Genomic DNA, 14418 nt, shown 5'->3' on the forward strand with positions numbered 1-14418 from the left:
AAATCTGTAACTTGGTGTTAAATGACTGTAAGACAAGAGATTCTTTTATGTTTCCACAGTAAGGATATCCAATATAGTCCTCACCCAACACTGGAAATCTGTTGATTGTTGGACTCCAATGGATGCTAAAGTTCCTTATATAAAATGAATTTGCATCTAACCTATGTGAATCCAACACTGTACTTTAAGTCATTGGTACATGTAAATACTGGTGAAATGGTAGTTGTATTATTTAGAAAACAATATTGACAAGGAAAAATGTCTCTATGTGGTCAGTAAAAGAGAGAATAAAAATTTTTTTTTGGTCACAGTTGACTGAATCTGGCACATAGGAGGAGGCCTGCTATCCATGGTAATTTATCTTTTCAATAGATTAAATAGATCAATCTTTTTACCCATTGATGTTATCAGGGGTCCTTTATTTTGGGCAAATCCTTAGCTTTTGTTTTGCAGATAGCGACCCAGGAGCCCTGAAAGAAAGCCCAATCCCAGAAACACACCTCAAAATCCCTTTTGTTTCCTTCCTAAGAGGACTTTTTTCTTTTTGCTTCCTTTTAGCCTTTACTGCTTTACCCACTTTGCAAATCTCCTTGAGCCTCACCTCACAAAGGACCCGGTCTCTTGGGGGCTTCAGCCCTATTATTTTCACGCATTGTTTTCATAATCCCTACAACATGCCTTTAATATATTTTTATCTTGAACTATTTTCTAATTAGTTCACTTGTGTTAATCATGCCATTGGATTAGGAATAGTTGGCTAACTCCTCATGCTCTGCAAATATGCCTTTTCTATGCTGCTTAGGATAATTTAAGACCAGTACCTAACAGGCACTTTAAAAGAATAATAATAAATGTCTTCATTCATTCATTCATTCATTCATTCATTCATTCATTCATTCATTCAGTTAGTTTATGGAGAGGAACGCTTTGCCCAAACTGGCCTCAAATTCTCATGGCTCCTACCTCAAGCATCTAAATTACTGAACTCACTATTACTGTCACTATGTCTAGCGCTTAAGTGAATATTAACAGACAATGTGAAAACAAGGGGCACAGGGACATTTGATTTTTTCCCCTTAATTTATTTATTCACTTTATATCCCACTTTACAGCCCCCTCCTCTCCTCCCAATCCCACCCTCACATCTCCCTACCCCATTCCCCACATCCTCTTCTCCATGGGCACCTGACACTTGAATTTTTAACATACCCTATGATGACAGTGACTTCTCCTGAAGCTATAGAATACAGAGCTAATGTTGGGTTAAAATGATCAAATCCTATCAAATACATTTCGGTCCAATTTTGCTTTTTAATCTTATTTTCAATGAATTCTGAAATTGCTGTAGATATGTCTCACTAATTTATTTTTGACAAAGTCTTTGTGAAACAACTGGCCTGCCTTAGCAGACATCCAGACTCAGAGTAAACTTTGTAGCTAGAAAAATATTTCGTAAGTGCCTATTCAAAAATTTAGCATCTGTGATTCACATATGTGTTTATTTTGAGTTGGAAACATAAAAAACAATCCTCAACAAGCAATGGGAATGTTTATCAAAATTTTTATTCCCTGGTTTAAAATTTTAAAGAACTTCTCGGGGCTACCAAGATTTCCTCCTTGACTAATATTTTAATTACATGACAAGTCTTTACAATCACACTTCATTTTAATAAAAATTATGTCACAACATTTTTAATGGAAGTGTAGAATCAAGGGTCAGTCCAAGGGGCTAACACATCATACATAGAATATAGGTATTATATAAAACAAAATTTTAAAAGTTAATGAGTTCTGGCTTGAAAATAAATTGTGAGGTAGATACAGTAAGTTAACAAAATTGAGGCTGGGGCTGGGACTGGGGTTGGAACTAAAGTGTCTATCCAGCTATACTCAAAGCCTCAAGTTCAATGCCTAGTAAAGGTGGATGACACACACTCACACACACACATACAAACACATATTCACACACATACACACACATACACAGATATACATACACACATGTACACACACATACTGACACACACATATACACACACAAATATATATATAGTCACACATATACACGCATGCACACACATACTTACACACACACATATACCCTGTAACTTTAAAACCAGTATGTAAATCAGTTTGATATTGAGCTGATCAAGATTCTTTTAAGATTTTGTTATATAAAGTTTGTGTGATCAAATCACATTGTGATAACATATAAAAAGAACAGTATCATTTTCTTATTACTAGTTTTAAAGTTTTTAATATTTATTAATTTATCGTAGCAGGGTGGTGGTGGCACATACTTTTAATCTCAGCACTCAGGAGGCAGCAGAAGGTAGATCTCTGTGAGTTCAAGGCCAGTCTGGTCTACAGAGTGAGTTCCAGGACAGCCAGGACTACACAGAGAAACGCTGTCTAAACCCCCCACAAAAATTTTTAAAAAGAAGATTATTGTATATGAGTATGTGATGAGTTCAGTGGTTCGTGCTACGGTATGCCACAGAAGTCAATGGATATCTCTCCTTCTACCATGTGGGTCAGGTTGTCAAGCTTAGTAGCAATCACCTTTACCCGTTGTGCCATGATTTTGCCAGATAGAATTTTTAATTAATTATTTTTTTATATTTTATTTTATTTTATTTTGGCTTTTCAAAAGTGGGTTTCTCTGGGACAAAAGATGAGTGCTATGGCACATGGCTAATTAATTTATTTTTAATAACAAAATAAAATATAGTAATACAAAATTAAAAAAACTAACAAAAACATCGGAACGGGACAAAATAAATGAACAGACAAGAACCCTAGGGGTGTGTCTGAGAAAACCTCAGAATCCTATCATGTGGGCTGGACTGAAAAAGTTGGGAAAATGGAAATACTCAAGTAGAAAGGTCAACAGAAAGGTCAACTGGACAGGGAGAAAGAACACCTAAAAAGAAATTAGGTCCTCTTGTGAGCTTCAGGGAGGACAAGAGGAAATGCTTTCAAATTTTTGTGATATTGATTTTAAGTTATTTATCATAAAGCTAAGATGGATAGAAAATTGGAGTCAGAAGGACAGAGCTAAAAACATTTAGGTTATTGATTCACAAGTTCTTAAGAGACCTAGATCTAGCCTTTTCCTTACTAGTGTTTTACAAGAATAGACCCATAAAATAACCATTAGTTCAATAAACATTCAGTGAACTACATTCCAGAGTACTTTGTAAGGTGCTGTTAGGTCGAAGTAGAGCCTCTAGCCTGCCTGGAAGCAGGGGAGGGGACACAGAAGATCATATGGGTGGGCTGATTTACATAGATAAGAAAACTATCAGCTTTAGGTTACCTCTGTGAACCATCCTTCCTGTGCTAAATTTACAGTAAACTGGTATAGAGGAAAGCAGTCTAAATGCAGCTCTGTGCCTGCCTGTGGCTCCTTAGATCCAAAGTCTAAATTTTGATAATGACTTTGAAACGAAAGAAAGGTAGCTTGGTTATATCTTTGGCTATCTTCACACTGCTCATTACAAAGGAGTTCTACCGGGGTTATACTGTTGGGCTAGTCAAACAGGAATCTCAACTGCAATCCAAAAGTGTGCTTCTGTGCAAAAGGCACGCATTATCTCTTGGAAAGTTACTGAGCTAATGAGGTAGCACGGTTTTAAAAGTATGCACTGCTAAGCTAGCATTAAAGAGTGATGTTGGGCTGAGGTGTTTTTTTTTTTTTTTTAAGGGGGGGAGGGGGGTGTTGTTTTTTTTGATTTGGACCTTTGTGCCCTTTTCCATTTGGGCTAGCGTTCTACAATTAACCAACGCCCCAAGTCCATTGGGCTGACCTTTGGATCTTTAAGTGCTGTTGGACACTATTAATAGTACAAACTTTTTTGGGGGGGTCTGGGAAGGTAATTCAGGGCCTGGCAAACATGAGGATGGGAGTTAGAGGAGAGAGAGAGAGAGAGAGAGAGAGAGAGAGAGAGAGAGAGAGAGAGAGAGAGAGAGAGAGAGAACAAGCAAGCATAGCTGGGGAGATGCCTCATTGGATAAAGCTTTTGCTGGTGGAATCAGCAAATACCTGAAAGTCCTGGTGGCCACCTATAATCCAGGAGCCACCTATAACTCAGGAGGCAGAGACAGGATCCCTGGGAAAAACTGCCCAGGGGTGTTAGAGTATTCTGGTTCAGCCAGAAACCTGCGTCTGTAAATAAGGTGAAGGTAATGGAGGAAGACCCCTGAGGCCAATCTTAGGCCTCTACACCGACATGCTTGCAAATGAACCCAACAACCACTCGTGAACACTCATTCTTACACACACACATCACACACATGTACTCAGAAGAGGAACACAAGGTGTGTGGCCCCATGTCTTTTTTAAATATATAATTATATTTAACTTGTTTTATCCATTTATTTATGTATTTATGTATTTATGTATTTATGTATTTGTTTATTTATTTATTCACTTTATATCCTAGTCGCTTCCCAACTCCTCACAGATCCCTCCCCCACCCAGGGTGGCACCATCAAGGAATATGAACCTCAGTGATCCTCTGACCTCCAGACTTACTGGCACACACATGCATTCATATGAATACATGCACGTTGACACATACAAAACAAATAAAAAATGAGCATGAATAAATTAATGTTTGTTTTTGTGTTATTTCATTTTGTGTTGCAGGGTCTTAACTATCCCAGGCAGGCCTTGCTTACTATGTGGCCAAGGATGACCTCTAGCCTCCTACCTCTGTCTCCTAAGAATTGCCATTTCAATCCAGCAGAGGTCCAACCCAGTTCTTCACCCATACTAGGCAAACACTTTACCAAGTATACTGTCTTCACATCCATGGAAGTTTTTTTGTTTGTTTTACATTTTGGGAATGGTTTTTTCTCTCTGTAGCCCAAGCTGGAATCCGCCTCCTGAGTGATGGGATTCTAGAGAAGTGCAGTCATTCCACGCTGCAGAATTGTTACATTCTAGTTTATTTTACTTTACATTTAATTAATTAATTAAACATGTGCTTATGCAGGGCTCATGGGGCTCACAGAGACTGAAGTAACAATCACAGACCCTACATGGGTCTGAGCTAGTTCCTCTGCACATATGGTTGTGTAGCTTGGCATTCTTGTGGGACTCCGAACAGTGGGACTCAGAGGTGTCTCTGACTCTTGCCTGCTCTCGGAACCCTTTTCCTACTACTGTGTTGCCTCATCCAGCCTCGATATAAGGATTTGTGCCTAGTCTGATTACATCTTGTTTTGTCATGTTCGGTGGGTATCATACACACTCTCTCCTCAAGGGAAACGTAGGAATCGATCTGGGGGAGAGGGGAAGGGTGAAGACGAACTGAGAGGGGTGGAGGGAGGGGAAACTGCATTTGGGATGTATTATATGAGAGAGGAATAAAAGTTTTTTTAATGTGTTTCTATGCCTGCAAGTGCAATCTCCTTTCGAGGTGAGAGAATATGTGTCAGAGGATACCTTCAGGACTTGGTCCCCTCTTTTCAGCGCATGTTTCTGGAACTGAGTACAGATACTCAGGCCTTGTGGAAAGAGCCTTTACACATGGAGCCTTCTTATTGGCCCTCTCTGCCTTCGTTTAAATTCTAGAACTAGAAAACCATGGTAAAAGTGGAATACAAGTTAAACTAGACCAACTCGCCTATACTGGAACACTGTTGCCCTCTTGATAAACTAGTGACTCTACCATAAAAGCAGGCAGGGACAGTTCAATAGGGACTGGCACAGGAGAAGTTGCAACAGTAACCTTCCCGATTTAGTGTGTCTAGAAATTGTGAGGAACATGTGCCAGTGACCACACCAAAGTCTTGGGCCAATTACTGAAAACTAGAATCTCCTTCTGGAGCCTCCTAGAAATTTGCATGGCAATAAACCGTACACTTAACCCAAACAGACACAGGGCAATATCACAAATAACAGAGATGTACTGTCTCTGAAAAGCATACTCATTTCTTCTTCCCCTTTCTGTGCCTTTTGTAAGGTCTCCTAGTTGGCTAATCATTGACTAAGATTTAACACGGCTTTTCCACAGTGCCAAGTGTTTTCCTGCTGGTCTAGCCTCTAGGCACTGTGCACCCCTCCCTCATTTAAGAAGGCCTAGAATTTACTACAAGTCCTATGCTTCCTTCCTCCCCATTCTCTCGGCCTTCATTTCACTATGTAGCGCGGGTTAGCTTTGAACATTTCAGCAATCCTCCTGTTTCAGCTTCCTGAATACTGGGGTTACAGATATAAAAATACCATGTCCAGAGCATGTCCAGAGCTCCTCTATAAAGACATCTAATTATAAGTTTTAGATATATTGGGACAAAACATAAATTACTTAAATTAATTTTAAGTTTTTATAATAAAATCCTTATAAATATTTCATAGATCATACTTTTATTAAATATACTTTACATTTTTATTTGTTTATTTGTGTGTGTGTGTGTTGCACGTATTCCAAGGCACATGACAAGTCAGAGGGCAGCTCCCTCCTTCCACCTTTTGGGTCGAGGGATGGAGCTCAGGTGGCCAGTTTGGGCAAGTGCCTCTCCACACTAAGCTATTTTCTGACCCTTGCATTCATTTTTTTTGTTTTTTTGTTTTTCGAGACAGGGTTCTCTGTATAGCCTTGGCTGTCCTGGAACTTACTCTGTAGACCAGGCTGGCCTCGAACTCAGAAATCCACCTGCCTCTGCCTCCCAAGTGCTGGGATTAAAGGCGTGTGCCACCACTGCCCGGCACATTCAATTTTTAAGCTTCTCTTACTTTAGACTTCTTCCCTGGCATATGTATTATGGAACTTACCTGAACCAACTTGAAGATTTTACCAAACTTCCCAAACAGACTCTTCCTGGACAACAACAACAAACCTGTTTAGGGCTGGAATGCTGCCAAGCAGGAAGTACTCAGGGGTTTTCTGTGGTTCTCTTATAAAACAATCTAGCCAGGGTCTAGGGGGGAATACTTAAACTTTGGCCCTCCAGGCTGATTTTGGAGCTAGGATGACCAATGGATTGAAAAACAGATACAAAGGGGAACCATATGTAGCTGGTGGTACAGGGGCAGAATTGTGGGCAATGGAGAAGGTGAAAGGAAACCTCATGTCCCCAAATTGTCTCAGAGGAAAGGACACCGAGGACACCCGCTTAGGGACTGCTCCAGTGCGACCAAGTGATTTCTACCACCTCTTCCTTCTCTCACCCACCTCTTAGTTCTCCCAAGGACAAAGATACCAGACAAGCGATTTAGGCCAACAATTCATTTGGCTGGTGCCAGGTACACAGGGGCCTTTCCCTGACTATGATGAAATGGGCGTGTTGGTGCTAGGTGGTTATTCCAGTACTAGATTGTTGAGCCGAGAGAACGCCAATTTGAGGCTAATTTGAGGCTACCTGGTGTGATCCTCTCTCAAAACAAACCAAGCAAAAACAAAGGGACAGTAGCTGGGAGGATCCTCCCTCGGAGTCCTTTGGTGCCAGGTCTGAAGAATTCAAAATGAAGTACTATACCTTCCTAATGAAGAGAAGAAAAAAAAACCCGGCACTGTCACCCCCCCCATCCCAAACCTGACTTAAATAGGCGACGTTCAAACATGCTCTGAAATTCTCAACTTTACAGTATTTCAGTAATGTTTTTTGAAACATGTATTCCAAGCCAAACACTGTAGACTTACTTCTAAGTTCTTTCACCAGGTAGGGAATGGAAAAACAGGCTTGCATACAGAGTTCCAGTCTCCGTCCCTCCTCAGTGCCCATCCCTGCCCTTGCCCGGTCTCTCAGCTCCCCACCCAGTTGATGTGACAGGCTCCTGGCCCAATCCCCTTTCTGGTTCCCAGGCCGCTGGTGAACACCACCAGAGCCAATGGCTGAGGCTGCAGGGCGGAGGGGGCTGGCAAGAAGGGAGGGAGCGCTGCCTTTAGAAGCACAGCTGCAGAGATTCCTAGGGGCAGAAGTTGTCCGAGAGCTTGGTCGGAAGCTGTAGGGCCAGATCAGCGACTCTGCGACTTTTAAGTAAGTGCTTTACAGCTCCGAGTGCGAGAGGGGAGCCGGTTTCCTGGGCGTGGGTAAGAGTGGGTCCTGGTGAGAGCATCTCCCGGAACCTCAGCAGGAACGTGCCTTATATTAGGGGGCGGGGGTTGGGCAAAGGGGGAGAGGGAAGAAAATTTCTTCTGGAGTCTGAGGCTCGGCTCCCGGGCGATCTTCGCCACCAACTAGCTGAGTTGCACAACCAACTGGGTGGGAGCTCCAAAGGGTTCCTTATTACCACCCTCTGCCATCACTTTTTCTGCTCTTCGCCGTGTCTGCTCTCTAGTTTCTCTTAACTTGTTGCCCACCACAGGCGGAAGGACTTAAAAGCCAACCCCTACCCAGATTCCCTAAGGCGGCGACCACCCCTGAAGTGGAAACCCTAAGCCTAACTTCCTTCTGCCTTCCTTTTCCAGCTACTGCCATTCCTCAATCCATCCCTCCCTCCCTCCTTCTCAGCCGCTGGGAAATCCCGGAGCCAGCAGCCTAGGTCGCCTCCCGCTAGTTCCAAATTGCCCGCTCTAGGTGACCCGGCGGGTTCCTGAGGACCCCGAGGCTCCCAAAGGGGCGGGACGCGGAGCGGGTGCGGTGGCCCCCGATAAGGAACCTGGCCTTGGCCGCCCACCTTCCGCCCGCTCCCCTCCCCAGCCCTTAAATGGAGCTTCGGGACCTCGCCGCGACTCCCTATGAGTAAGCAGTTTTTTTTTTCCCTTTCGGTGGCAGAGGCTCTCTCCAGGCTAGCCCAGAGGTACCTTTCGATTCTCTCCCCTAGCAGCGCCCTGGCGGTCAGCTTGAGTCCTGATGGCAATGGTTGTGCAACTCAGCTAGTGAGCAGGGCTGCGGCACCCGGGACCGCTCTGGGATCCCTGAGAAGCTGAGCAGAGATGGTGGCTGGAGCCCCATTCCCAGACTCAGCTGCACTTGCCTGTGTTTACTTTTCTCCGCCCGCTTACTTTAGCGACTTAATAAGAGGCCTGGGGACTCTGACTACCCCTGCGGTCACCAGTCCCAAAGTTGCTGCTGCTGCTCCACTAGGTCAAGTACTGGCAGTTCCGAACCTCCGCCTGACTCCAGGCCCTTGCTTGCTCCAGCTTTGCTGACAGTTTGCATCCTGAAGACTCGCTTTTCATTTCAGCTGCATAACTATACCAGTGGTGCAGGTCTAGCTTGGATTTAAACTGGGGCGCCTAGTCATATAGGACCAGACCTGAGGGATGCTCCCATCGCCCTTCCTCTTAGGGATAATGTAGACAGGGCGAGGGAGCCTGGGTGGCTGTGGTAGGTAGAAGATGTAGGTAAAGTTAAAAAAGACCTACTGAGCAGTCAGCATTTACTCCATTTCAACATCACAATGGGTTTGGGAGGCTAGAATTGAGCCCTGAGATGGAGTTTACCGTGAATTGCAACTTAATGGCCGAGGTCCCACGTGTGCCAATTGGCATCACGTGTCTTAAGTCTGTGATGCCCCAAGGGTAATGGTCACATGACCTCTTCTGACTTTAAAACAGGAATGCAATGACTGAGGCCCATATTCCCTGAACTACCAAGACAAAAGTGTGTGTGTGGCGGGGGAGGGGGGCGATGTATGTCAGCTTCCACTGGAGGATTTTCTTGGATTTTCATGAGGAGAGCAGAAAGTGATCTGTTGCTGTGGTTTTAAGCAAAATTAAAAATTAAACAGAATATTGGAAAATAAAAAAGAGCTGCTTTTAAAACAAAGGCTTCAAATGTACTTATGTGGTGACATATATCTCTGCTTCCCAGAAATTCCATATGCCTCTTCTAAATTTTAGACATTGTTTTAAAATCATCATCTTCTTCTTCCTCTTCTTCTTCTTCTTCTTCTTTTTTTTTTTTTTTTTGGTATTTTAAGACAGGGTTTCCCTGTGTAGCCCTAGCCGTCCTCGAACTCAGAAATCCACCTGTCTCTGCCTCTCAAGTGCTTGGATTAAGGGCGTGCGCTGCCACTACCAGATTTGACCAGTAGTCATGGCCGAGTGCTTAAGGTGATGGACTTTATTGGGGGTTTCCCCCGCACAGGTTCGAGTCCTGTTGACTATGGCATTTTATTTTATTCTTTAACTCACGTCCTATTTCATCCCCAAATGGTTAGTGTTGAAGCCATATCCCACAAGATAGTGTTAAAAACAGACCATCCCTACCCTTTAATCTGACGTATACCATTCTCAATATTGGGCATCTACTTAAAGATGGCAAACAATCCCTTGTCTAAAATTGACTCAGTTATTTGTTGTTTGGAATGAATTGGCTCAGAAACCACACCCAAACCTCCTTGAATCAAAATTTTGTGCTATGAAAGGACTTTCCTACCTTATCCTATAGTGGAAGTTTCACTATTTAGATTTTATGTTGTCAAGTATGGAAACAGTGTAGACCAGCTAAGTGTGGTGGTGACAAGTGATTGTAATCCCAGCACTTGGGAGGCTGAGGCAGGGGCATCAGATGTCCAAAGCCAAGACGGACTACATGATACCCTGTCTCAAGCAACAAGGGTTAAGGAAACAAGGAAATGGGAGAAAAGAAAAGGAAAAGGAAACACTTAGAGGAGTCACCAAGGTCAGGAATTTAAAGATCTCACTAACTTGCAAAAACAGGCTCAGTTTACACATATTAGTTCTTCAAATCAAGTACTGTAGACTCTACAAAAGGGAAATGAGGGTTAGGGGTTGAGAACCTTTTAGAGATGGTTCACATCATAAAAACACTTGCTATCAGTCCTGACTACCTAAGTCCAACACCCTGGACCTATTGGATAGCAGAGAACTAGCTCCTGCAGTTTGTCCTCTAATTTTTACACCTCACTTCTTAGCACACTTTATGTGTGCGTATGTACACACAGACACAGACACAGACACACACACACAGACACACACACACACACACACACTATATTATTTTTATTTTTTTTTATTTTTTTATTTTTTTAAATTTCTTTTTTTTTTTGAACATGAAATGCTTTTTTATAGCATGTTTTACAAGGGGAGGGGGTAAGAGGGGCCAGGTGGTGGAAAAGTACAAAATCTTCTTGGCCTGTGCCTTGAAACATGTCATGGTCTATACGGTACACTGCCTTGAATTATGACACACTATATTGTTTAAAGTACCTAGAAATATTTAAAAGATTTCTGCTTTTCATCTTTCCTCCCAGACTCTTTATTTTAGTAACCTCTGATACCTTCTGCACTGCATTTTCAGCTGTACATAATAAGATTCTGAGCCTGAGAACCACACCTATCTAAAAGTACACGGTCCTGATGTGCCGGCTAGCCTGTTGCACTGATTAGCTAGCAATGGATTTAAACTGTACCTGAACTCCTAGAGATGAGCCCCCCTAGTGGAAGTAAGGTGACAATGTAATTTTAGAGTGAATTTCTAAAAAATGTTTAACTTAAAAAAAAAACAGTCAAACTGTTTATGCAGTTCATCACTGTGTACCTGAGTAGAACTAATAACCATTGTTAATTTCCTAGCTTTAAAAGATATTTTGATAGATGTATAAAATGATACTAGCTGGGTGACAAGTAACTATGTCTATATGATTGCTGTTGTTATTCTGTCAAGCCAAAATTATTTCATAATAAAAATGTTTTAAAGCCAGTCCTGGTAAATTACATCTCTCATTCCAGCATTTAAGTGGCAGATGCAGGGGCATCAACTAGCCTTGCTTCAATGAGAGCCTGTCTCAATAAGGCAAGAAGAAAAATGTTTTAAATTACTTAATTTTTTTTAGATATACTTGTGGTTTTCCTTTTTAATCATTTTTTTTTCATACAGTATAGTTTGATCATCTTTTTCTGGCTGTCCTCGAACTCAGAAATCCCGCCTGCCTTCTGCCTCCTAAATGCTGGGATTAAAGGCGTGCGCCACTATTGCTTGGGATTACCAGTAATTGTAGCTGAGTGGTTAAGATGATGGTCTAGAAATCCACAGGGTCTCCCTGTGCAGAGTTCGAATCCTGATGACTACGGCATTACCTCCTATTTCATCTCCAAATGGTTACTTTTGAAGCCATATCCCACAAGATAGTGTTAAAAATAGACCATCCCTACCCTTTAATCTGACCTATACCATTCTCAATGTCGGGCATCTACTTAAAGGTGGTGAACAATCTAAATAGAGTCACCACTACTTCCTAGTCCATAGCACTTCTTGGCATGCCCATATACTTAAAACCACTCTCATTGCTGGCCTGCAATTTAGAGATATTTTCTAATTAACTCAGATTTTTTATTGAAATTGGAGGATTGTGCATCTATATTTCTTTTTCTTTCTTTCTTTCTTTTGTTTTTTTTCAGACAGGGTTTCTCTGTGTAACAAGCCCTTGCAGTCCTGGACTCAGTTTGTAGACCAGGCTGGCCTCAAACTCAAAGAGATCCACCTGGCTCTTCCTCCTGAGTGCTGAGATTAAAGACATGTGCTATCATGCCTGGCCTATAACTCTAAGTCTTAATTTCTACCCTTAGACCTAGCCACTTGCAGTGCAAGCTACATTATGTTTTGCCTCTATTGTAATACCTTAAATGACATTGGAGTCTAAAACGTCTAGTCTCTTTGATAGAGACTGATCTCTCTTTAGAGTCTAATCACTAAGATGTGACTAGGTTCGTGACATTTTGAGTAGGATTAGTAATAGTTTAATGGAGATAAGTCTCTTCTACAAAGAGAAAAGGTTATAGCTATATTAAACTTGACCACGTCTATTATGGCAGAATGTTACTATTCAGTATACTATCAGAAGCCCAGTGAAATTTTCCTCCTAGTAGTATGATTGCTGTTACGAAAAGGGGAGGGGTGGGGAGGCGCAGTTTGGCCATGGTGCTTGATCTCTCAAGTGATGCCCTTGGACAAAGGAAGAAAGTCCACTTCTAACTCCATGTTCTGTTTAAGGTGTAGTTCCTACTTGGCTTTTCACATTAATTCCCCCGTCCTTCCTCTTTCCCTCTTGCTCCAGCCCTGCTTGCTCCAGCCCCACTCACTTATATGAGGACGTCAGATCTCATTATGGATGGTTGTGAGCCACCATGTGGTTGCTGGGATTTGAACTCATGACCTCTGGAAGAGCAGTCAGTGCTGGTCTTTTTTGTTTGCTATTTTATTTTGTTGTTTTTGTTTTTTGTTTTTCGAGACAGAGTTTCTCTGTGTAGCCCTGGCTGTCCTGGAACGCAGTCAGTGCTCTTAACCACTGAGCCATCTCACCAGCCCTTCACATTTCTTGATAGCATATTCTTAGCATATATTACAATGGTAGAGATTTGTATTTGAATTCAGTCTAGTATACTCTGGGTGGAAACTATATATACCAAGACATGTGTTGTTGTAATGGATTCTAAAAGTAACTAGTATGAAATCAGATTTGAAAATGAACATCTATCAATATATGACAGCTTGAATATCTGTTTTTTAGAATTATTTTGTACTTGTTAGCATGACAGTTTTTCCCCCCTGTGGAAAATGATCTAAAGGGGACAGACTGATCTGTAAACAGTAAGCGTAAGATTAGAAGTTTCGAAGCTGGGTCACATTTCGAGAGTGTGTACTTATTCTAGGGAGTGATGTGCCGTATAATGCAAGCTTAATTCGATGGAGGACTCCAAAGCTTTTTGGATGCATTGTTGTGACTGTTTTCAGTTTGGAGTCCTTTGTTTAAAGTTGTGGCAACTATCTAATGCTTACGTGATGACATTCACCCCATGTGTGTCTGTGTCTGTGTGTACCTTACGGAGATGGATATAAAGTGTCTTCCTCAATGACCTGCCTCCTTATTTTTTTTTTTAACACAGAGACTCTAACTGAAACTGGAGCTTGTCCATTTGGCTAGACTGGCTGGTGAGCCCTAGGGATCTTCCTGTCTGCACCTCCTCAGTGCTGTCTGTCAGTTCAGACACATGGTACTCGTCTGTCTTGTGCATTATGTGCTGAGAAATCTGAAGCACTTCACTGCTGAACCATCTCCCCAGACCTTTAATGCCATTCTTAAGAGCCAATCTCATAATCAACGGGCCAATTGATTTTAGTTATGGAGGGGAGGCCGTGTCAAAAGATTCACAGCTAAATTCAGTAGTGTTGAACGTTGCCATATTCTTACCACTTGAAAGTAAAATGCGAGTCAGGATTGTTCTAGGGATGAAGAAATGTTATATTTAATAGAAAATGCTGAGAGAGAAGAGGGGTGTGGTATCAAGGGCCTGTGATCCCAGCATGTCAGACGTCAGTATATAGAATGAGTTCTAGACTAACCTCAGTAGCATGGGATCTCGTCTCAAAAAACAAACCAACAAAACATGGAGGGGCAAATATATTGCATATAGCCTCAGAGGAACTGCCACTGAGCCAGAATTTCATGTTGAGAAAATCACATGAAATTGTTATATTGGCAAATAACATTTAGTCCATATA

The 14418-nt window shown here is 42.0% G+C and overlaps 1 long non-coding RNA gene across 1 annotated transcript in view; it reads left to right on the forward strand.

Annotated features, from left to right (window-relative positions):
* Positions 1–7885: 7885 nt before the first annotated feature.
* Positions 7886–14418, forward strand: part of LOC114633706 — a 60172-nt gene continuing 53639 nt past the window's right edge. The window contains exon 1 of the long non-coding RNA XR_003713226.1: positions 7886–7986. This is a non-coding gene — a long non-coding RNA (uncharacterized LOC114633706). The remainder of the gene's footprint in view (positions 7987–14418) is intronic.

The sequence above is a fragment of the Grammomys surdaster genome, unplaced genomic scaffold (genome assembly GCF_004785775.1).
Source record: "Grammomys surdaster isolate TR1022 unplaced genomic scaffold, NIH_TR_1.0 740, whole genome shotgun sequence".
In the NCBI taxonomy this organism is placed as follows: Eukaryota; Metazoa; Chordata; class Mammalia; order Rodentia; family Muridae; genus Grammomys; species Grammomys surdaster.